This window comes from Emydura macquarii, unplaced genomic scaffold (genome assembly GCF_026122565.2).
Source record: "Emydura macquarii macquarii isolate MOO-44397 ecotype Brisbane River unplaced genomic scaffold, CSIRO-AGI_Emac_v2 contig_383, whole genome shotgun sequence".
Lineage (NCBI taxonomy): Eukaryota > Metazoa > Chordata > Testudines > Chelidae > Emydura > Emydura macquarii.
Genome location: NW_027130520.1, coordinates 8,714,182 through 8,740,621, shown reverse-complemented (window position 1 = coordinate 8,740,621; position 26,440 = coordinate 8,714,182). Strand labels below are relative to the sequence as shown.

The 26,440-nt window shown below is 39.3% G+C and overlaps 1 protein-coding gene across 1 annotated transcript in view; it reads right to left on the bottom strand.

Moving 5' to 3' along the window:
* Positions 1 to 26,440, bottom strand: part of RIMS2 (regulating synaptic membrane exocytosis 2) — a 738,692-nt gene that overhangs the window by 556,851 nt on the left and 155,401 nt on the right. The window lies entirely within an intron of this gene.

Sequence of the window (26,440 nt, the reverse complement as noted above, 5' to 3'; positions counted from 1 at the left end):
TCTGGATTGACTAAGTCAATCCAGAGAAGTCAATCTGATGGCAGCGAATTTGCCGCCGTCAGTGAAGACATAGCCTAAGAAGCCTATTTTATTGTTAAGGTAAATGCAATACAGAGAAAACATATTAAAAACATTAAAAGAACCTACATGCTTATCAGAGATCACCCCAACCCCAACATAGGCTTTGGCAGGAGCAGTCCTTCAACATGCCAACCCAGGGGTTTCTTTGTGGTATCAAGTTCATCATGGCTTTAGTATAGAACAAGCACAGAATCTTATATCCTGTCCATTTGCTGGATTAGGAACAAGATCCTAAGACTGTTCAAAACCAGGCTATTTATCCAAAAATCTTTTCTCTATCTGTTGGTCCCTGGAGTTTGAACAACTGTTGTATATGCCATTTTCTCCAGGGGGTGGCTTCAAAGGGTTGATAACCTGAAGAATTACATGAGCACCCCCCTCCTCCTGGAGGAACTTCATACAATTCCACAATAACACATATATAATTGCATTTTAAACCGATGAACCTTAAAGGTATTAAACCTAATTCTGTAAGGTTTAACTAAATTCACTAAAGTGTATCTTAATTCCATAAGGTTTGTCCAGGATATTGCAGGATATTGTCAAACTGTCACCGTGATCATTTAGATTTAGGGATAAAGTTGCACAGAATCCCAACTCTTAACACCACTTTGATTACTTGGGAAGGGAGGGCAGATGCCTTCAATGGAAGTGGAGTACAGAAACCCATCTAAGTATTCAAAATATTTTCCCATTCTAACAGCCTCACCTCAGTTTTGCATGGATTTAATTTGAGCCTGCTATTCTTAATCCAGGATCTGATGCCTTGTAGTCATTCTGACAGCTTTATGATGTTACTGGTTTGTCTGTGCAAAATGAGACATACGTCTGGATATCATCCATGTAGTGTGATCATAGGTGTGTGCAACATCTCACTATCTCTCCAAGGCTCTCATGTAGTGGATGATTTCTTCTGGAATACATCAGGTAAGGGACTAGTAAGGGCTTTCTATTTTCTACATCTTTTTTCAGATGAGGTAACCAGAACTGAACACAGATGAGAGGGCATACCTCTGGCATCAATATGTTTTCAGTATTATTTCCTACCTATTTTTATAGAGCCTAACTTTGCTTACTTCTATGACCACTATTGCACGGCCTTCCCCAAGCCCACATACTCTTTGCCGGTCACGTTTAAGTGTTTTAAATAAAAATGTTATGATCGTATTAAAAGCTGTAAAAGAATAATTTTACATCTGTCTGAACCTTTTGCATTTTTACTCAGTCTTTTGAATTTGGTAATCACACAAATATTGGCAATCAAGAAAGCAGAGCCTTAATTAGACGGGCTTTAGAAGGTTTTAACCTGTGTTGGTAAATTTGACACTGACCTCATCTTTAAACAATCAAATTTTATTTCAGATAAAGAGAGTGAGTAAGCATCATGCAACAATTTCTTTCTTGGCAGATTTAAGTGACTAGATCTTTCTTTTTAAAACTTTAATCTTCACTACTTATAACTATACAGTTTACTGCTTTATTATCAGAGTTCTGTAAGCTTCCCCATGTAAAAGGGCCACAGTTAGTTTTACATTTTACTTATTTCAGTAAGTTATACTTTTGATTTACTTTACACTATGGTTAAATTAACAGTTACTTTTAAGAGATATACAATATTTACAAAATGTACTTTTAAGAATAACTAACTCAGTCACTGGTTGTTAAGTACATTGAAACATTATTTCAATTATGAAGAGTCTCTCTACCTGAGATAATATTTCTGACAAGTCACTCAAGTTACTTTATTTGCATCATCAGTGGATGTACACTAGATAGTTATAATCCTTACACCCATGTTATTAGAAGAACAAAAAATACTACAAAGTTGCAGTGTTAACATTTTTTTACCCTTACTATTAGATGCAAAATTAACTGTATGTAATACTTTATTTCATACAACTAAAATAAATGTGTACAAAACTAGGTCACTCTATTTTAGTTCAGAAACTTAACACCCCTTGACATTACAGTATCATGATTAGAATGAGTTCATTCCACATCATTTACAACATTCATGAGAGTTTTCAATTATTAAGTAACCCCTATCCTTTTACTACTGTGACAGTATTGTTCTTATCTTAATGGTTTTCCTTTTTAATGAATAGGAGATAAATGTGGGCAATGTTAGAAGTAGTAATGTATACAGGGCTCAGAAATATTTACCACTTTGTTGTCTAACACTGCCCAGAGCTGGTTGTGGTGACTCTAAATTAAATAAGGTCTGAACTTCATCTACACCAGAACTCCTACTGTTGCACTATCACCAGCAAAGCTGCATTAGTGGTAATGCAGTAGTAGATCTCCTGAAACAGACAAAACTTTAAAGTGCTTGTCAATTTTCCTATTTTTAAAATAGGAAATATGCACATAAGCACACTATTTGTTTTTATATCATAAGCTTTTCCAGAAAATCAAAAGGAATAGACTTTTAGAAATAAAGTGAAAATGCAATTCAAATAATTTCTTTTGCTATTAAAATTAAAGTAATTACATTTTTGTATTAGCAAGTGATTCACTATGGGGAAAATCCTACTTATATTATCCAAATTCATTGGTACTATTTGCATGAGTAAGGTGAGGAACAATTGTTATTAACTTCTATGTTATTAACTTCTTAGGCTGTTCCTTTTTATACCTTACTTTAACCCAAAAAATGATCCTTCGCTCACAGGTTTACTCAGTACAATGAACGCACTAATATAAATAAATATTATATAAAGAAGATGTGACAGTTTCCCTATTTTAGCTAAATCAGAATATGTAATTGAATAATTAGATAACAAAAATAGTAATTAAAGCTTGAAATCTTCACCGCACCATATAAATCTAACTAATCTGACAATATTCCTGAAAAGTATCATCTCAATTTTTTAAAAACAGAAACCTAAACATAGAAGTTAAATGACTTGTTCAAAGAGACATCAAAAAAGAAAAAAATGAGAGCAGAGACAGGATTAAAATCCAGTCCTAAACTTAATCTATTTACCTCTCAATTAAAGTTCATAAATGAATCATTAAGGACTTAGTCCTATAGGGATTTAAGGGAGGGTTGTAGGACTGCAATAATGAGCCACCACTAAGATTGCTGAATGTGTTTTGTTACCCATAATCCATTAAAATAAAATAAGCAGATAATAGCAAGCATATGCAGGTGGGGGAATCAAGAACATTGTGCCGAGCATATGTAATGAGACACTGACTAGATGACTGTGTGAAATTCTGTTTTCCCACAACCCTTGGACATTTTTCTATGTCAAGAGCTTGTCTTCATATCAGTTTATTCTAAATACCTCTCTTAAAGCACTCTTTAGTGATCTACTTTTATTTGGAAACAGAGATAACTGAACATTCTAAAAAGAGATGCTACTCATAAAAGCTTGCATTGACTAGACTGCCTTTAAACACTATCGGTACCCTATCTTTACCTGATATCATAACCATTTTTCTTCTTGCTTTACAGTTCTCATTTCAGTCTGGTATAGAAGTTTGCTCACATTGTCAAGCAGCTTTCCTATTTCTCTGTACTATATGCTGATCTTGCAAGATTCTGAATAGGAAAATATGTCTGTGCTTACCTGAAAAATTCTTTCCTTCAAGTAAAAAAGCCCACAGACCCATTATAGTGGGTATTTCAACCTGCTTGCAACTTGGGGTCAGAACTAGACCTGTCAGTCACTGACAGCAAGAGAATGCCCCCCTCCTGAAGTTCCCTCCAGTTAAAATAGCTTCTATAGTTGTGATCATTCAAATCTATTTTTCTAAATTACAGACTGTGTTAAATGTACTTTGAGGAAAATGCATAGCTATTTCTCCTGGTGCAAAGCATTGTAAATTCCACCTAACAAATCCTCAGAAGTCAATTTCCATCTTTGTTTTGGATGATCCCTTTGTCTTCAGGGTGGGTCAGATCTATGGGCATTATTCCTCAAATAAATAATACATTTTCCTATTTTTTTTCATGCTAATATCCACAAATCCATTAAAATGGGATATTCATGAAAGTGTGACTGTAGATGCAAAGCAGGATCATCCTTTAAAAGTGGACATCCAAAAATGAAGTAGATTATATATAAATATAAGCTTCCATCTTCCTCTGAGCACTAAGGCATGGTGAATACTTCTGCCAAAAGAAAGGAAATGACATTGGCAAAGGCTGGATGACCAATATGTAGAACATGATTAATTTTTTTAAGTGATTGCCAGTGGCTTTCTGCTGATGTGAGCACAGGAGATATGACTACTCTGCCCTGGGATGGTCAGTGCTACTCAGGATGACTTTCATGTTTCACTGAAGGAATTTACTTAGGGAATGAATGATATGGCTTTTGTGAGAACTACGGTCCTGTCTGAATTAAAAATACAATACAGGGTCCCATTACAGAAAGCTCCCAGCATCAAAAAAAAAAAAAAAAGCTCATCTGATTGGGGATAGTGGCCATCAGGAGGCCAACTGTAACGGATAGGAAGTATTATGACACCTCCAGCAGAGGTTCAATCCAGGTAGCGCTGTAAGGAACAGAATGAAGTTCCAAAGTAGTGTACTATGATCTTGAAGGGTTAGAATAAGGTTGATGCCCTAAGAAAGCATTTATTGTTAGGAATTGTACAAAAATGTTCTTGAACAGGCTGAACACATTATACAACAGACTTGACCTTTTTTGTTTAGACACTATTATACACTCACAATAAAATCCTCCCAGAAGAACTCAACTTAACATGGTTGTTAAACAATGAACTTTGCATCAGCCAATAGAATAAGTTCTATTTGCTGATTTCTTGGGAGGTCCATGACAGTGATAATCACTTCATCCAAGCATTAATTTTATACCTTTCTGGTCCCAAATGGAGAATTGGTTTTACAATAGCAGTCCTCTTCTGCAAGATAACTACATCTGAAGATTCAGTGCTAGGTACATCAGGCCTGAGAGCCATAGCCTCTATATCCAGAAAGGTGTAAACATTGTCACTGCCACTCTCATATCCCTATCTTTTGAATTGTCCTGGAAAAGGTGGGAAGACATATCTCCAGAACCTTGTCCAGCTTTCTGAGATGTCATTCACCACCTCACATCCTGGGTTCTGACAAATACAGAGGCCACAGGGCACTTTATTTATTGTCTCAAGATGCAAAGAGGTTGATCACAAGCCCATCACATTGACTTACTGCGAGTGAGATATTTGTGGACGTGGAAGCCACTTTCCAAATCCAACTTCTGCTGTGTATGTCTTGCTATTCATCTCCCCCTTGATGGGCAGTGCTCATTGTAATGGGAAACCTTGTTCTATCCAGAACAGAACATTTCTCTCTGAAGTAGGGCTAATTGTGGTCTTCCCAGTTGTTATGAAAATCCTATCAGATTCATAGACTGTTACAACCAGAACAGGGCTGTTACCATGAAAGAAGCAGTGCTCTGAGATCTCAATGAATCGTGTTCCAGCTGGTGGATGTTGTGCTCTCTTTCTGGTACAGTTCCCTGAATTGAATTAGGAGGATGCTTTCAAAAGTTAAAATAAAATCTATGTTCAACAGTTGCTGGAATGCAGAATAAACAATTGGAGCTAGATCTCTGCTACTTGCAAAGAGGTATTTTTTCCTATTGTACTTCATACGCTACTTCAACTTACCATATGACCTGTATTATTTTCTGTATTGTCTGACAGGACCAAACTTTTCTGATGACTCTGAATAGCCTCAGATCTCCATGACATTTCCCACTGTATCAGTAAGATAGCTGGGAACTGATTTGTCTGAGCATCTGATGCCAAGGACCAAAGCTCCATATAGCTGCATGAAACAGATCTGAATCCTACTTTTTCATCCCTGGAAGAAACTGTTAGGCCAAGCAATCTTTTACATTGAGAGGAATCATATTTGCAATATCGTCCACCCATGTTAGCACTGCTTAGGAAAGCATGTGGTGGAACTTAGGGTGTCATGACAGTTCATTTTTATTTATTTATTTTTGTTGGCCTGACTTCACATGAGAGTTTTCATGCCCAAAGGAGGGAATTGAGACAATGCCTGCCTGGACTTGGCTGCCTATGAAGGGCCCTTATAGTGAGGATACCACTCTTTCAGGTAAACATTTCCTCTTGCAAGAAACGCTGAGTCCATGACCACCAGGGAAAGTAGCTACTTTTATCTTTGGTAGAGATACTAGATTAAACTTTGACTGCTGCACACCGAGGAAAGTTCTTCTAGCCCAGAAAGTCTTCAAACCTGCAATGGACACCAGGCAGATGATGAATTAGAAATAAATAAATGGTGGGGTAAGAGATCATTTAATGAATGCTAGTTCTTCAACATTTGGTCTGCGGTTCTTCCCTTAACTCTATAGCCATCTTATGGGGGGAGGTATGCAACCTGCAACAGAAGCATGAAGCAATAACTTGGACATTACATCACCTAGTAATGACAGCTCAAAAATTCTTCTCTTGCATGCAGATGTCAGAGCCCGATGTTCAGGTTCCATAACCAGAGGATAGCCTGTGTATGTAGGGAGACTAGGTATTATAAACTAGCCTCCAGATGTTGGGTTGGGTATGCTTCCATGATGGAAATTATTGACTACAATGGTGCCCCACAGTCACAGCATAGGGAGGAAACCAGGCCAAGCTGGTGCATAGCTGTGGTTCCTGGTCCAATATCTGCAATCAAGTGGACAAGGAGGTGGGTGCACTGATGGATTCCTGAATTTACTTAGTACATTAGACTCTCTTTCCCATTGATGCCTTCATGTTGTAAGGTCATAGTTTTCAGCTCCATGGCAGTGCTGATCATGCATGCATAGAAAAGAGCCAGTAGCATTCTTGTCCAAGAGAGCCTGAGCTGCCGCAGCAAAGTAGCGTCGAGAGATCAGCTGTTGTGTCACATCCCAGTCCACAGGCCTGGGAATCCTCCCCTGAATATGAGCAGACCTTCGACATGGCACTGTGGGTTTCCTGTATGAGAATGTGGGAATCAGTCAACCAGAGGCATAATGGTTGGTTTCATTTGTCACAGCTTCCAAACAGACAACAGTAATGGCTTCTCATCAAAGGTCTGGTGGAGCTGTGTGTCCTAGCACATACAGACTGGAACTTGGTGTATAATTCAAGAAGTCACTAGTAATATGAGTGGCCGAATTGAACACTGTGTTGACAAGCTGGGTGTGGTGATTGTGACCCCAGAGCAATATTCAGCTGGAGCAAACACCAGGGCAAATACATATGTACAAAGGAGGAAAGGGTCTACTCCCCAGGACATTTGCCATAGTTTTCAGATCAAGGCAGTGTGGGAAGAGATCTTCATTTTCAGGTGTTCCAGGTAGTATGTGACAATTGGATGAAATGTCAGTAGCCATCCTTGGACATGGATCAAGATGTGTTGATTGACAAGCAATTGTTTAGATGGAAAGTACTTGCCATCGTCTTGGTTTCAATGAGCATTAGTCTCCATTGCTGGAAGTAAGTGGTCAAGGTATCCATGTCTTGTCTAGGATTCTCTTCAATCCTGTGGAAGTAGTTTCCAGTATCAGCAATACAGATGCCATCAGCATACACCTACAAGTCAGCCTGCATTTCAGGAAGATCACATATGTATATATTGAACAAAAGAGGAGCCAAAACTGACCTTTGGCAAGGCCACTAAGGAGATGTTTTAGGTGACTGATTTTTCTCCCCAACTTTAAGGATAAAGCTTCAGTTGCTAATCATTTCTTGAATGAACTGCACCATCGGCCTACAAGGAATAACCTGCAGCAGCTGGCAGTCAGCCTGATGCCACACAGTTGTTATAGGTTGCCATCAGATCAATAGGAACTCTACCGACTTTCTTTCCTGAATCAAAGGAGTTTTCTATATCTTGAGTCAGACAGAGTTCCTGGTCTTGGGTGCATCATCCCTTCTGAATCCAGCTTGAATGCAAGGCAGCTGAGGATCAACTATCTCATTAATCCACATTGTGATTAATCTTTTAATCATCTTGTAGATGACACTCAACAAAGAAACTGCTTGGTAGCTCTTTGGGTCTATCAGTGGTTTCACCCATTTTCCATCTTAATACCTTATTCTCTTTCTTTGATTAATTTAATCAAACACTCGCTATAAATGTTGCATAAAGTAGGTTACATTACACAATCTTGTCTCATTCCTTTCTTGATCTCTATTACATTTTCATTTTCATCTACCATTATAATTGCCTTCTCATTCCAGTATAATTTTTTCATTACTCAGAATTCATATCCATCAGTCCCTACTGATCTTAATACGTTGAGCAATTTGTAGTGACAGGTTTTAACAAATGTTTTTTGAAAATCAGTGAAACACAAGTATACTGTTTTCTCCATTTCAACTGATCTTTCTAATATAAGCTACAAGTTTCTAATGGCATTTATCATGCCCTAATCATGTTTGAAGCCATATTGTCATTTGCTTATTTCCTTACCAATCTTTCCTTTATTTGGTCTTGAACAAATTGTAAATGTATCTTAGAGGCTGTGATACTAGGCTGACTGTTCTGTAATCTTAATAATTCATAGCATTGTTCTTTTTGGGGATTTGGATGCACAGTGAGGTTGTAAAGTCTTCTGGCAATTCTCCTGTCTCAGACATATTCTTCATTACTTCTGACAGGGCTTTCAAGCCTTCATTTTCTATATTTAACAATTCAGCTGGAATTCCATCACAGCCTAGTGCTTTTCCATTCTGAACTCTTTTTACCGCTGCCTTGATACCTTCATCAGTTATTGACAGGCTTACTTGATTAATCTCTACTTAATATTTTTCAGTTCTATCATTGAGATATAGTTCATTGATATATTCTCACCATTTTTTGTTCGTCTTTAGGATCTGTCATATATTGTCCATTTTTGTCTTAAGGGTCATATTGATCATCTTCCTTCTATAACTGAAGGCTCTTCTCTTTTGATAATCTCACTTGGTTTGTTCTCTTTATCTAGTTGTTCAATTTCTTTGCATTTCTCATTCAACCATTCCGACTTTACTAATCTGCATTTATTCTTTATCATTTTATTTTGTCCTCAGAAATACTCTTTTTTTGCTGTCAATCTTTGTGCTTTTACTTTCCTTCTTTTGTCCATCAGAACAATGATTTCCATGAGTTTTTCTTAGCTAATACTGTAACTTCTGCCTTACATGTTTATCTACAGCTTCTTTGATAGCATCTTTCTGACATTCCCAGGTCACTTGGTCTTTGTTTTCATTAATGATCTGAAACACTTCTTCTTGGTAGTGACTTTCTATCTCATGATTCCTCAGAGTTTCAAGGTTCAATCATAGATAGTGTTTGGCTTTCTGTAACCTTTTCAGTTTGCTATTCAGTCTCATCAACACCAATCTATGATCTGATCCATAATCTTCTCTTGGTATAACTTTAACCTTCCTTACACTGTTTCTGTATCCACTGTTAATTGTGATAAAATGAATTTGGTTTTTATACATACATCCTGGTGATTTCCATGTATGTCTTGAGCTTTCTTTTCATTCAAAATAAGTATTGCAGATAATGAGGTCCTGTTTCTTGCAAAATTCTGTGAATTTTTCTCCTGTCATTTCTTTCCCCAAGGCCAAATGGGCCAATTGCCACAGATAATCTCTCCCTTCCTACTTTTGCATTCCAATCTCCCATAATGACTACCACTGTCTTTCTTTCCACCGATTTCCAGCACTTCTTCAATGTTTTCATAGAACTTTTTGACAATCCATTGTATTGTTCCTCATCAGAATCAGAAGTTACTGTGGTATATACTTGAATAATCCCTGGCAGGGTCTTCTGCCACTGAGTGCATCCACAGGCTGTGGATAGTGGAACATTTTTCAAATATGCAGGTTAGCTACAATATAAGCAGGGAAACCTGTTGAATAAGCAGTCATGGGCAATTTGATGATAGTATTTACAGGTTGTGGTACAACAGCAGATGGTGCTGTTGCCCCTATAAAAATGCCACTAACCTCCAAAGATGATACTGTGATATGGCAAGCGCAGGCCACCACTCAAGAAGCCTGTTGCCAAAATCTGTGCTGCATTGTACGGTAAGCCTTCTGACTAAAAGGGTTCCAACCCAAAAAGCTGGCTGCACTTGTTCTTGGGGCCCTTGTACAGTATTAGCCCCAAAGTTATACCATGATAATATAATATAATATTCCACAACTGCCATGAAATCTGACTCACCTTCTGCACAAACCAGTGCCCCACATGGCAACTGCAAGGATTGCTACAAGGATTGGAATATAACCCCAGAAGCTAGCCAATATGCGCAGAGAAATGGAAAGGCTAGGTAGTACAACGGTGAGACTAAGTGAGACATTCTGGAGAGGTCAAGATGACTTTGTCAAAAGGTTCTAGAGCAGCAAAAAATACAGAGTTATCAGTGCAGGTGAATGTCAAAGTAGGAAAGGAGTTGCAATTATAGTAGACAGAACTGTAGCTGGAATGAGGGGGGATTTGATAGCAGCCTTTAACTACTTGAAAGGGGGTTCCAGGGAGGATGGAGCTAGGCTATTCTCAGTGGTAGTAGATGACAGAAACTAGGAGTAATGGTCTCCAGTTGCAATGGGGAAGGTCTACGTTGGATATTAGGAAAAACTTTTTCACTAGGAGGATGGTGAAGCACTGGAATTGGTTACCTAGGAAGGTGGTGGAATCTCCATCCTTAGAGGTTTTTAAGGTATAGCTTGACAAAGCCCTGGCTGAGATGATTTAGTGGGGCTTGGTCCTGCTTTTTTGGTCCAACAGGGCGTTGGACTAAATGACCTCCTGAGGTCCCTTCCAACCATAATCTTCTATGATTCTATCATTCTTCTATGGAAGGATTGAACAAGTGACTATTTATCTTCATGTGTAATAGTGATAAAAGATGTCAAAAAGATATAATGATCATTCAGGTATATGGCCCAACAGATACCTGATGATGATGCCTTCATCCTCTAAGGAGGAAAAATCCCTTTGTATGTGTATGGATCTTGGGGGGAAGGGTATGCATAACTAGAGTAATTAGCATGTGTCTATGGCCTAGTCTCTTTTCTGCATTGATCTGCCATGCAGCACACTTGAGATAGAGCAAGAGAAACAGAAACTGGGAATTATCTGCCTTGCTGCACTCTGAGAAGGTGAAAAAGAGAATACACCACTGGTTTAATATTTCATTTACTTCTCCTTTGGAAGCAATCCTGCTTCAGGGGACGTGAGGAGTGGGGGAAGGGAGAAGCAAAACTGGGTTCAGAGACTGCTCCAAAAATATTTCACGTTTCTAGCATTCTCCATCCCCTCAAAGAGGCTGGGCTTATTTGTCTCCCTATCCCGCATGAACCCCTTCTGGGTCTCTCAGAGATGATACTGGCTTGGGATTCAAGAAGAGCTACCTAGAAGCAATACCCCTCTTCACTGAGTAGTATCTACATGGGCCAGATGGATCTGTGTTTCTTCTAGAGGTTTCCTATTAGTAGGGAGCCCCTGAGGTTGGGTACCTGTTACAGAGCTGGTAGTAGGGGGAGGCAGCTAGGCCTGAAGTCCCTGACTCTACACTTTGGCACTGGCAGTGTCTGTGCTGTGTCCTCCATTCATGATCTGTGGGGAAGTAAATGACAAGGGAGAAGATGGCTGAGCTCTGCAATCAGAAGAGTGGATGCTGGTGCAGGCTATAGGGACTCAGGCATCCATCTGGTGAACTGCCCTCCTGGCTTCAGTAACCTCATGGAGATGGGGAATGGGGGGATGCCTGCCCCAGAGCAGGCAATTCCACTCCTGCCTTGTTTCTTTCCAGCTAGGGGAAGGGAAGCCAAGACAATCCCAGCCAGCTGAGCTGTGAGGCAATCTATATCCTGCCCACAGAGCTGGTTTAGCTCCCCAGCAAGACACTCAATAAGGCAGTGGGGGCAGGAGATACAGTCGTTTCCTTTTGCTTCTGTTTTTTCTCAGCCTGTCTAAATCCCTGAAGCCTGCAGGGCACCAGCCACTGCAAACACCTCCGAAGGGGAAGTGAAGCTGAGGAGTTCTCCCCAAAGGGCAAACGCAGCTTTGGGACACAGCTGGGAAATGGACGGACATGTCAATAAGCTCACCTATTAGTTAGAAATTTTAACTAAAGTTTAGGAATTCCCTCTGAAAAGCACTGCAGCAGGAGGGGCTGGATGAGCAGCTGACCACTAGGGAAGCAGAGAAAATGGTGAGGAAGTGAGGGGGCAGGGCAATGAGTGACAGGTCTGGCTCTGCCCCCAACCTGCAAGTAGGTAGCAGTGCCTATTGCAGTAGGACTGTGGACCTTATAACAAAGACCTGGTCTACACTTACCTGGAAATTCGGCGGCAGAGTAGCTTGCGTAACTCCCGCCGACTGCTGTGCTTCCCTTCTGCGCACCGTCTTCACTGCAGTGTGCTGACGGGAATCGCGTTCCCGTCAACGCAGCGCTATGCCACTTGAGGGGGTGGATTTACTGCATCGACTTCCTGATCGATTGAGCGGATCTACACTGACTGCTCAATTGATCCAGAAAGATCAATCTGATGATCAACTTTGCCACCGTCAGTAGAGACATACCCTAATGCCCTCAGTTTCCACTGGAGTAATTAACGGTTGAGGATGTTTTACTCATTACAGGAGCACTGGGAACCGCACAAAATTGGGTCCTAAGCAGAAGATGTTCCTCATAGGTGCTAAGCCTTTGCACTTTCGTTATGTGCATTTCTTTCAACAGCAGGCATCAACATGTAGGGCTTAGATCTTAGTTTCCAGCCCTTGTTCAGTGCAGATGATCCTTGAACTCCTGAAGAAATCAGATGCAGTTGAAGGGCATTCAGGACCTCACAGGAACTACCCCTTAGCAATTATTACTTTTTAATAGCCTAAAGTTATGGCCAGAAGTTGTAAAAATGTTTGCTCGTTTAAACACCAGAATGTTATTTATAGGATTTCAACAAATTTTTCAAATTTATTAATGGATTGTTATCAGGGCTCAGATTTTTAAAGGTATTTAAGTGGTGGTGTGCTTTTGAAAATGAGATTTAGTCTCTTAAATCAGTTAGGCATTGCTACACTGATACCTTTAAGAATCTGGGCCTAGGAGATTTGTGAAGTTTGAATCAGCTATAGTCATCTGACCATGAGAGCTAAAGCCTTCCAGCCAAACTTTTATTTTGAGATGCTGATTATGCTCTTTTCAGCTTTTAAAAATTATTCTCAGAAAAGGTCAAATCACATACAAGATTAAGAATTATAAGTAACTGTTGACTTTAAAACTGCACAATTTTTTTTTTAAAGAAAAGATGATAATTTAGAATACTTTGTTACCAAAAATTACTGTTCAATAAAACCAGCATTTAAAAAACCGTTTATTCCATTAAAAATAACTTTTGGTTTTCAAAGGATTAACATATGAGATGTACATAGACTATATAAACCTGATCCCAAATCTTTAATTTGCAATCTAAAAATTTTCTCACTATCACTATTTTTTCTTAAAACAATAGAGATTATTTCAGGAAAGGTGACTGCAATTTTTAACTATTAATATTTACAACTATTCTGGTTCCATGAACATAAAATCACCATATGTCCAGCTACTCAAACTCTTTGTCAGCGTCCTTCCAAAATAATCTGATTTAATCTGAAATGTAGTTCCTATAAATCTATAAATTTTCAGAGATTTTATTAATTTTTCTTTAAAAAGGACAAGAAATGACAATCAAATGTCATTGCATCATTAACTAACACAACAGGAATACACCTACCTTGTGTTTTTCTTGTTATATTATAAACATGTGGAAAACAAAAATGGGATGGAACAAGGGTATGGGTTTCACCCAGGTAAGAACTGTCACAACGCAAAGCCATGCTCAAGTTACTGTGTCTTCACTGGTGCGGCACTCAGCCCTGTAAGTCTCTAAGATATCCCCTGGTACTTTGTGCTGCAGTAAACTGAGCCACTCTCATTCTTTCCCAATGAATTGCAAAATAACTTGTCTCTTTCTGGGCACACAGGGGGGATTGTGGAAAGGTATTGGAGAACTAACAGCACTTGAGCGCTTTAGCCTGCATCCTCACTACAAAGTGGAATGGGTACCAGCCTGAATGAAAGTGGCTGTAGCCCCTAATGAGCCAGCTAGCCCAGGTTGAAAACAGCATCACATTCATTATACAGTGTCTCTGTTTTCTTGGGTTCGTTCTTGCTACACACACACTTTTTATGTTTACACTGCTTGTAAAGTAGGATTAGGGTTTATTGAGTTCACAGAAAAAGCGTGCTTTGAAAAGGGAGTTGAAGGAGGAATTCTATTAATCAGTTCTACAAAAATGACTAGTTTAAACATCCTTAAATTTGTGGATTTAATCCTTAAATTAAAAATCCTTAAAATCCTTAAATTAGACACTTACGTTTATTATTCCCTCCTCCAAACTCCAACCAAAAAGATTTTAAGATCATGTTTTGATTTATTTTAAAACTCAATCTAGAGGGTCTGAACTTGTAAGGTGCTTATCATGCCTAAAATACGCTGAATGTCCTCAACTCCTACTAACATTAATGGGAGTTGAGGATGCTCAGCATATCACAGGAAGCACTGAGCATCTTACAATTCTAGCCTTGTCTTTGTGAGTTTAATATTTTCCTCAGTAAACCAAATTGTTGGAAAGACTGCATGTTATTTCAATAAAATTGAATTTACATTTTGGTCAGGGTCCATGTTCTAACATGATGTAAATAAGCCACTGGCACTGCTGAAAGATATAACTTTTGTGAATTGAGTGCTAATATCCCCTCCCCCCATTATGAATGGCCTCTCCACATGAATGTGCCATAGGCACTACTGACAACATCAGGGAAAAGTGTGGTGAGCAATGGTGAACTCAGGGAAAAAAGCAGAAAATGGGTAGCTCAGGCCTGAGAACCAAAAGAAGAGCCATTGGGGGAGAGATCTCTTGGCAGAGTAAAATGGACATAGGGGTCTGAACTAAAAAGAGAGAAAGCCAAGTCAGAAAAATGTGGCCAATGAAAATATTTTTGTATTACACTGAATAGAATTGCCTCAGCTAATCAGAGCACCCATATTTATTGAATTTCATCTTGTTGATTTCAGAAAAATTTTCCTGTTTGTCAAGATAGTTTTGAATTCTAATCCTTTCCCCAAAGTGCTAGCAAACCTTCCCATTTTGGTGCCACCCACAAATTTTATATGCAAACACTCTGGTTGATTATCTAAATCATTAATGAAAATATTGAACAGTACCAGACACAGGATTGACCCCTGTTGGATCCCACTAGACATGCCCTTGCATTTTGACAGCAAATCATTGATAACTAGTCTTTGAATATGGTCTTTCAACCAGTTAAGCACCCACCTTATGGTAATTTCATCTAGACCCCATTTCCCTAGGTTGCTTATGATAATATTATGTGGGACTGTGCCAAAAGCCTTACTAATATCAAGATATGTCACATCTATAGCTTCCCCCCATACACTAAGCCAGCAACCCATCAAAGAAGGAAATTAAATTGTTTTGGCATGATTTGTTCTAACAAATCCATGTTGGATAATACTTAAAACTAAGGATACGATTCTGTCACAGAGGTCACAAATTCCATGACTTTTCTGGACCTCCATGACTTTTTCTGGTGCAGGACTGGAGCAGCTGTCAGCCCTGGAACTGCTAATCCCAGGGCCGCCAGAACAGCTGACCTCTGGCCAGCCCCAGGGAGCAGCGGCCAGGGCTGTGTCAGCCCCCCTGGGGCTGGAGCAGCAGTGGGGCTGGAGCAGCTGCAACCCCTGGCAGAGCTCTGTTTGTTCCCCCTTCCCAGGATATTTTTAGTAAAAGTCAGGAACAGGTCACAAGTTTCTGTGAATTTTTGTTTATTGCCTGTGACCTGTCCCTGACTTTTACTAAAAATATATGTGACCGAATCTTAACCTTACATATAACCCTATTATTAAGTTTATGGAGGGGATAGCATGATGGGACTGCCTGCAGTGTATTTGCTTTCTCCAGTTCTGTGGGACCTCAAGAATCCTCCATTTCCTTACAGATTCAGTAACAGCAACTGGGGAGAGAAAAAGATTCACTATTCTACCCTGATATCCATTTAGCTTTTCAATAGCTTTGAATGAGAAAAGTAATATTTTTGAGGCGATAAAAGAAATGATGAAGGAAGGAAAAGGATCAGAGGAAAGAAGAATGGGGAGGGATGGGGTAAAGAAAAAAGACAAGAAGAGGCAATTGGGGAGTCTGAAAAGAACAGATTAATAGAGAATCGGTATTTAAAATAAATATAATGTAAAAAAGTTATTGATGGTTGTGTGGTGCTGTGGGAAAAGCCTATTTCAACGTAAGAACTTGAGGGTACCCATTACCTCATTAATTACCATATGCTGGGCTGATAATCCTATAGGTTTCTACAATTGCTCTGGGACAGAAACAGGCCCTCAGATAGTCCCAGGATTGGAGAACCACTTTTATCCCAACCCTTCCAGTCCTGCATCAAGCACAGTTTGGCTGGACCAAAGGATTTTTATTTTAAGTTCTGTATATAATATGTTAGAACCAAGCAGCTTTTAAGGCTCTACTGTACGTTAAGAGATGGTAATTCTATATTTATTCTAAGTCTTTCTTTGCACACCAACAATTCTTCCTCCAAACACAATACCTCTGAAGTAATTAGCACAAAGGAATTGCAGTAATGCACAATACATGATACTCAACATTTTTCCTAGTAAAATATTATTTACTGACAATTTCAGATCCACCTGTATTTATCTTCAGAGAATCTAGGTTCATAGGTTCGAAAGCCAAAAGGGATCATTGTGATCATCTCATCTGACCTCCTGTATTGCACAGGCCTAGAACTTGCATAGAACTTCCCCAAAATAATTCCTAGAAAATATCATTTAGAAAAACATCCAATCTTGATTTAGAAAAGGCCGGTGATGGAGAATCCACCATGACCCTTTGTAAATTGTTCCAATGGTTAACTATCCTCTCTGTTAAAAATGTACACCTTATTTCCCATCTGAATGTGTCTAGCTTCAACTTCTAGCCAGTGGATTTTGTTATATCTTTCTCTGTTAGACTGAAATGCCCATTATTAAATAATTGTTCCCCCTGTAGGTATTTATAGACTGTAATTAAGTCATTCCCTAACCTTCTTTTTGTTAAGATACATAAATTGAGCTCCATGAGTCAATCATAAGAAGGCAAATCCCTCATAATCCTTTAATCATTCTCATGGCTCTTCTCTGAACCATCTACAATTTATCAACATCTTTCTTAAATTGTGGACACCAGAACTGGACACAATATTCCAGTAGTGGTTGCACCAGTGCCAAATACAGATGTAAAATAACTTCTCTATTCCTAGTTGAGATTCCTCTGTTTATGCATCCAAAGATCGCAATTAGCCCTTTTGGATACAGCACCACACTTGAGAGCTCACATTTCATTGATTATCCAAGTAATCAGCTGACCGTCAGGCCTGGGCTTAGCTTCCAGTCTTGTCTCCTGCGTCCCCTACAAGAGGCTTCACTCCTGGGCAAGCTTACTGTTCCCTCAGGAGTTGAGCTCACTCCCGGGGGTCCTTTCTCAGTCTAGTTACCTCCACTCCCTAGAGCTGCTCCTCAGGTCCAGCTACAGGGCGCTGACAGAGAGCAGATATCCAGAGCCCCTCTCAGGGCTGCAGTGTCTGTCTGTCCTAAACAAGGGGTGTGGGGAGAGACGGCTAGTCCCTGCTTCAGGTTGGGCTCCCTTGGCTACTGGGCTTCCTAGCAACCTCTCCTCTTGAGCAAACTTCCCCCCCTCCATTTTGTTGCCAACTTCACCTTTTTAAGTTCCCCTTCTCCAGGTAGCGCATACTATGCGGGTGCACCTATTTGGCCTTGCCTTAATGCAGGGACACTTGTTAGGTTTGCTGTCAGAGGGATGAGAGCATGTTCCATCACAATCCACCACTACCCCCAAGTCTTTTTTCAGACTAACTGCTTTCCAGGATACTTTCCCCAATCCTGTAAGTATGGCCAAAATTCTTTGTTCCTAGATGCATATGTTTATATCTAGCCATATTAAAATGCATATTGTTTGCCTTTGCACAGTTTACCAAGCAATCTAAATTGTTCTGTATCAGTGACCTGTCTTGTTCATTATTTATCACTCCCCCCAATTTTTGCTGCTTCTGTAGTTCCTGGCTCAAAGAGCAAAAGACCCGAATCAGAAATCAAATCCAGGTCTAGCACTAAGATATAAGTCCATCTGCCCCTACACTCATTCTGTTCATGTTGGTTAATTTCAAGAAATTGAGATGATTAGAGAGGCAGAACTTGCTAGATCAGTCATAATGCAGTAGGGACTGAGAAAATATTTCTCACTCACCACTCCTTTCTTTCACCCTGACAGCTCAGCCAATACACCTCAATAATGACTTACACAATTCCTGCTAGCAGGGTCTTCAATCACATCTAAAATTTAGACTTGATTAATTTAAATTGTAACAAACTCTTTTGCAATTTTGTAACATAGATAAATATTAGACTGTAAGCTTTTCATTGAATGGACCATCTCTTTGTTGTGTGGATACTCCACCTAGCACAACGGGGCTCTGGTTCATGACTGGGGCTCCAAAGCACTGTTGTAATACAAATAATTCAGTATAATAATAATAATAAAAATAATAATTTAACAGAGAATAGGTTGAGAACCATCCAAAGACATTTGCACTTGCAATTCCATACAGGATTTGAATCCAGTTGTCAAGAAGTGGAAAGTGAGAGCACTAGCCGTTAACTCTCAGAATACAGACAGGGTTCATTACATAAAATCAGACAAAACAAAAACAAAAACATTTAATTGACTCTGCATCATCTTATCAAAACACCTGCAGAGCTGGACAGCATTGAATAAACCTTCAACCAGGTAGCAGGGATTGGTGCAGTCCAGATTAATCTTTTAGATAGCCCTTATGAAACCAATAATAAATAAATGGAATAGATACAAAGCAGTGACTATCCTGGTAATAGTAGATTTACATTATACTGGAAACAGCTTTTAACAACCAGTTGAAAAGGAAAGTTTTACTGCATCAGTACTATAACCACAGAAGATGGCTTCATGCAACCATCTGCATACACTAGTATTTTGCCTGGAATTTCCACATAACTTCCAGCTACCAAGTTAGTCCTGTTATTCTAAAATAACGGAATTGCTTCATTACCTTTATTGGGCATTTTGTTGTACAATTATATAGGAATTTCAGCCCCATATTTTATAGAATGCTGTACTAATAAATCCTATCATATACATGGCAAAACCTTTTTAAATACTGTTAAAATAAAAATACTCCTTAAAAATAAAGTCAGAGAACATTAACAGTTGCTAGATGTGACTAGAGTTAATCACTCTGACTATTTAAAAACCACAAATTAACTTACATTACAAACAATTTTAATCAATATTTCCAAATTTATCCTTCGATCACATATCCATAACTACTCCACACAGCATATATTGGCACAAGCTTCTAAATTTGAAACTAATCACTGGAAATACTTTAATACACTATCATTGTGAAAGGCCATAAAATGAACAGCCATGAAAAATTTCACACTGCTATATCCTAGAATTAATATGTAAACTCTGAGGAATGGCTGGAAAACATACTTCACAATACGCTATCCAGTATCTGAATGTATGTAGAGAAAAGAGCGTACTTTTGTTTAAATCCTTGAAATATCTGCATTTATTTCCTATTTTAACATCAACTTCTTGTCATCTGTTCATAGATTCCAACCAGACCTTATTCTCTCAAAATGGAAGAGGAATAAGAATTAAATAAATAAGTATAATCTCCCCAGAACTGGAAAAATAAGTATGCACAACATACAATACAAAATACGTATCGCTAAGGTCACTTACCCAATTCAGGCTAAGGAAAATCCTATGAATGCTGGGAACTTTGCTTTGAAAACTGAAGTTTTAAAAAATATACTTTGAGACTGTGACCAAGGACACTTTGTATACAAAGTTAAGATTGTTTGGGTTAAAAAAAAAAACTATTGAAGAACTCTGAAAAGAGCTACTATGCACGGCTTGTGTACTTTTCATAGACTAGCAAAGTATAGTATTAGAGTGAATAACCCTGAATGAGGAACTTAGTCTTCACTTTTTTATTCCTTTTTGTCCATCTCTTTTTTAAATCTTCTCTAATTTACAGATCTAGTCAATGTAAAGTCTATTCAACTTCAGGCCATGGTGTTTCTTAGGTTACACAATGTACCCTCAACAGTCCTGAATTTGCTCTTTGCCTATGTGTCTGATACCATCTCTGCTGGTTTCTACTTGGCAACTGGACATTGCACCTCTGGATCCAGCTTTCCAGCTAGACCTCAGATAGATATGGGACTCTCCCAGCCTAAGGAAAAAGCCACAAGTAACTTGAAGCTGACAACAACCACCACATACCACCAACCCATATGAAGAATCCTTTCCCTTTCCTCAATCTTCTTTAATCTGTGTGTGTCTCCCTGTGATTGGATAAATTGAATTAAAAAACAGATTGTTAGGACATTTTGGTTGTAATATTTCTACCATTAATAAAGAGAGTAAATCAAAAGAGCAGGTTTTATAGCTTGCAAGTTTTTCTTCATGCTTAAGTTAATAAAATAGAAGATTTACATCATGCATGACTATTGAAAAATTAAGTCTTAATCCATAAAAAGAATCCTGCATTTAGGGGTACATTAAGTAATGACATCTAAGTAATGATCCATAAACCATGATGTATTTCACATATTTTTCAAAGTTTGGAAACCAGGCTGCCTTCAATTAAGATAGTTCACATTTCCCTATATTATATAATCTCTACACTGAAAGCGAGGCTGCCCTTCCAAAAAGTGGCAAGCATCTCTTATTGTTTCAAATGAGTTTGAAGCCAGGCTGCCCTCAACAGAAATAGCCACCCTCATTTTTCTTTGAGCTGGGACATGGACAGGAGACAGAGGTGATGGAGTGCAGGGAAAAGAGCAGGAGATGGGAAGGAGACAGTGAGGAAAGGGAGGTAGGTGTGTGTTCATAGAGGGGAACAGAAAGAGGAAGAATGAAAGTCAATCTCTGAGATGAGTAAATTAAGTGTAATCCTTCTAGCAGATGGGATAGGACAAGAACTATATTGACATCTGCACATGGTGTTTACATTTAAAGATTAATATTTCAAACTAAATTACACTCAAATTAGGGAGGGCAGTGTTTAGAAATCAGTAGGCAGGTCAAAAAGTCTTATTTTCTTTTTCAAAAGCAGTTATGATTTCCCCCCCTCCCATAAAATTGGAAATCTTTGGAGCTAGTAGCAATACTGCAAGTACAGAATTAAGACTCACATTAAGTTTATCCACAAAATATTCATGTTATGGCTTGGCTAACCATCTTCAGGATGAGGACTAGAACCATGAATTATTTGGATACTAATGGGTAAGCTAGTGAGTGTCCCATGCTTGGTGTGATCTATGCAGTTTTTCCTTGCTCAAGAGATGGGCTGCTACATATTGGACAAAATGAGCTTTCCATGTGGTGTTCACCTTCAGACTCTCACATAAGGACTTACGCAAATGACAAGTCTCCCTTGGAAGTGATTAGTCTTGTCCACAGTGGCTAGATCCACATCTAGGAGCAAAGGGTATAATGTCAAGCCTTAAGAAGAGGGAAGTATTTTTGCCACTCTTTCTATGTGTGTATCAAAAGAGGGTGAGGTTACAGACTTAGTGCTCAAAGTGTTTTCCACTGGCTGTGGTATGAAGATCACCTGGGTCTTAAGTTAAGCTATTTTTAACCTATATGCTTATCTCCTGCAGGCACCATGACTCCCTGTAGATGTGTTATCCAATACTACTGAAAAGAAAATCTTAAGTAAGATGTTGTCATCCTATTGGTGGCAATGGAACTCATGGCATATCATGATCTCACTGAGAAGTTTCAAAAATATGTTGGAAGGAAGAACCCACTTGTGAAGGTTCTAGGGGAAGAGAAGCAGCTTCTGTACATCACAATCCTCTGGAATGCACATTACCCAACTAGTCATAGACCCATCATATATCAAATTTGCCACGCATTTCCTTCTCAGTACTTCTGCAATGCAATTTATAAAGGTCTTCTTCACTTCTCAGTTGTCTAAACTTTTCCTTTTATTTCTCTCTCTCTTTTGTGTGTTTGTGCGTAAAACATATAATTAACAATGAGTTCAGTATATTAGACAGTTTAGAACTATTATTAATTTCATCCCTTTCTTGTTCATTAATGGAATTATTTTCTCTCTCTGGTATAAATTTTACTTTTATTTCTAAAACCTTTTCTTATGCTACTGAGGCTAGGATTAACTCATTCTGCTTTTTTGTTGCTTTTATCTTTCTCTGCTAATAATTAATTATAACAACAACTTGCCTCTCTTGTACAGCAAGTCTGATCTCAGTATTAAAGCTCAGTTGTCGCCTCCTTTTTCCATGTACAGTACAAGGTGTTTTTTCTTTTGATCGTCAAGCAGTTCATCATGAAGCCACACTTTCTGCTTTTTGTTTCTTTTTTTTTTCCAGAGGAATTATAGGTAATTAAAGGATCTTAAGAGTCTTCAGGTTTAACTTATTGGGGATTTTATACTTCCTTTTAACAAACTTTATTCACTAGATTTCTCAATTTTCCACAACTTTGTTTTCCTGACATTGGATATCATTGGACTTACTGCATTCTGTGAAACCATAAATGATATACTTAAGTGTATATATTTTATGACTGTAACAAATAAGAGTAGGATATAACAGCTGGTGTCTATATAAAGTACAAAATATTGTATTTTGTAATCACTCTATTCACCTGCTCTCTACAGTGTTCCTTTGTGCTTCCTGATAAAACAGAGGGCTACCATCTTCCCTAAAAGCAGCGTAGCTTCACTGCCACTGGGGACAGTATAAGTGACTCCATCAGGTAGTAACACCATGAGGAAAAAAATATGAAAAAATCTAATATATCTTTAAAAGTCAGATGGATCAAATTTGGAACCACAAGCACTGATATACATAAAACATAATAGTATTATTACTTCAAGATGTCACTATAGGGCAGAACCAAGGTTGTCCGACTATACCGAAAGACAGAAGACACTTGATATGGCTTTAATCATGCTGCAACTTTATTATTAGATGTCTGGGACTACCCGGCAGATAACAGTGTACAGTGCAGATAACTTCATGTTCATTCAATATCTACCTGGGGAGCTTCTGCCAGCCCCCACCTTTTTCCACCCAAGTCCCCCAGCCAATCTATTGCTGGGACTTACCATCCTCACTCTCGAATGAGGGTTAAAGTTGGGCTATAAGAAATGGGGGCTGGTTCCTTGCCATACCAGTCATAGGAGCCCCAAACCCTGATTCCGTTCCTTTCACAAGCACCTCCTTTTTAAGTTCTTTACCAACCCATTTATCTGGTCACTGTATACCTTCCCTATCGAGTACCCACACTGGACAGCCACCCTACACTCACATAATGAGTTGCAACATCATAGCCTAACTGCCTTCCCTACTCACCATAATAAAGCCTTCCCAAGCCACCATGGGGAAGGTGGAAAAAAACCCCACTCCATCTTGGCTAATCTGGTGGTGACAGAAAAATTCCTTCCCAGCCCCCCTGTAGAAAAGAACAACTAGCATGATGTCCACAGCAGGTCCTGACCAAACCTGGTATTTATGCCACCTCTAAAGAGAGGGAGGGTGGGTGCTGCTTCACCTGATCTGAGGAAAAGGGACTTCTCCTGGCTGGCTTACCCCTTTTCAACTCCCCATCCCTTTCAGTCCCTAGGGATGAATCAGTGTCACCACAGCAAGCTGGACAATGCCACCTCTTCCCCCCTCTGCTTAAAGGTGCAGTGCAGTCATTGTCTGGGTGCTTATATATGCATTTCCATATCTTATTATGTTTAGATTTCTTTTAAAGTTAAGATTAACTTTGTATGTCATATAATTTTTATTTGGGGGAGAATTCCAACATTCCTGTAATGTTTGCTTTACTTTGAATTACTCATATTTGCTGTCAACTTAACCTTTTGTTTTTGTTTGCAAATATAAACACTGGATTTGCACAAGAGCTCATGTTTGTAGTACCATATGTGTCATCTGAAAGACACATTTTTGTCTTAAGAAAAATGTTGCTGTAGTCTGAGAGTAAATAGTCTTGAAGTGAAGTGCTGTTTTTATTAAATGCTATTTAAAATCCATTGCTATTGAAAAGAGAGTGTTACTCACTTGTGAAGCAATGGAGGTTCTTCAAGATGTGTGTCCCTATGGGTGCTCCACTGTAGGTGTCGCAGGGTCTTTGCATCTGGAGTCAGAGACCTTCAATAGCAGTGCCCATCGGACTTCACCTGCACACCTACCCTGCCTTATGCAGCACGCAGGAAGTATATACAGCGCTGTGCGGTCTGACCGCCCTCTGTTCCTTCTCTGCTGCAGAACCAATATGTTACACTCTGAAGCAGAGAGGAGGAAGGGATAGTGGAGCACCCATTGGGACACATATCTCAAAGAAAATTACCTGCACAAGGTAAGTAATCCTCTCTTCTTCTTCGAATGATGTCCCCATAGGTGCTCCACTGTAGGTGACTACAAAGCAGTGCCCCTAGCTCGAAGGTTGGGGCTTTGGAGTGGTTTGTATAGCCAAGGATAGGACTGTATGTCCAAGGATGGTATCTGCAGAGGAATCCTGCATAATGGCGTAGTGTTGGATGAATGTATCTGAGGACACCCATGTGGCTGCCTTGCATATGTAAATAATTGGACCATTGTTAAGAAATGCAATGGAGGTTGACAGTGCTCATGTGGAGTGTGTTCTTATCAAGGTAGGAGCTTGTTCATAATGGAGTTCATATGAGAGACGTATGCATTGTGAAATCCATTTAGAGAGGCATTGTTTCGATATAGCATTACCTGTGGACCTCTCGGTGATGGATACGAAGAGATATGGTGATTTTCTGAATGATCTAGTTATATGCAAGTAGAATAATAATGCACGCCTTACATCCAGTATATGGAGCGTTGCTTCTCATTGGTTACTATATGGTTTGGAAACAAAGGTGGGGAGGTGTATTGGTTGGTTCAAATGAAAAGATGTTATAACTTTTTGTAGAAATTTGGGATGCGGACAAAGTGTCATTTTGTCTTTATGAAACACAGTATATGGTGGCTGCGCCATGAGGGCCAAGATTCTCCCACCCATCGAGCTGAGAAGATGGCAACAAAAAAGGCAGTTTTCATAGCTAGGTGTAAATGTGAGCATGTTGCCATTGGTTCAAACGGGGAACTCATCAGAGATCATAAGACTAGTTTGGGTCCCATGTAGGGGTGGGGACTCGTATCTATGGATATAGATTTTGAATGCCCTTTATGAAACGCTTAACGAGAGGGTGCGAGAATACCGAGTATCCTTCAATAGGATGGTGAAAAATAGTGATGGCAACCAGATGTACTCTAACTGAGCTGTTGACTAGTCCACCCTGTTTAAATTGGAGGAGGTGGTCCAGGATGACTGGTAATGGAGTGTGAGCTGCCTCGATATGCCTAGGAGCACACCAATGTTGGAATCTATTCCATTTATGTATGTATGTGCATCTAGTGGTGTCACGTCTACTATGTAATAAGGCTATTTCCAGATCCCTGAACCAAGAAGGAGCCATGCTTTCAGATGGAGTGTTTGTGGGCTGGAGTGACAAACATATCCACTGTGCTGTGAAAGGAGCCTTCATGCCAGAGCAAGGTTGATAGACCAGCATAGGGTCATACAAAGCAGGTTGGTGTACCATACTCCTTGAGGCCATGTTGGGGCTATTAGTATGATGCAAGATTGGTCTTCCTGTATTTTGCGTAAGACTCAGAACAGGTGGGGGAAAGGGAGGAATGCATACAGTATTGGTCCTTTCCAAGTCATGAGGAAAGCATCCCTCATTGATTCTCATCCCAGACCTGCTATGAAGCAAAACTGGGGGCAACGGGTGTTCTTTTGGGTGGCAAACAGATCTGTGGTGGGATGGCTGCATTGACGGAATATGGGTCAGAGTGCTCTCATGTTTGGTTCCCATTCGTGTGCATGAGAAAAGGTCCTGCTCAGTGTGTCTGCCGTTATCTTCTGATGCCCGGGGAGGTATGCAGCCAAAACAGAGATGTTGTTTTGGATACAAGAGTTCCATAACTTGATTGCTTCTGAACATAGAGAATGGGATCTCACTCCTCCCTTGTTGATATAGTACATGCAGGGGACATTGTCTGTCATCACTCGTATTGCTTGATGTTTGAGGCGTGGTAAAAAATGTTGACAAGCGTTGTGAACCATTCTTAGTTCTAAAAGGTTGATGTGAAG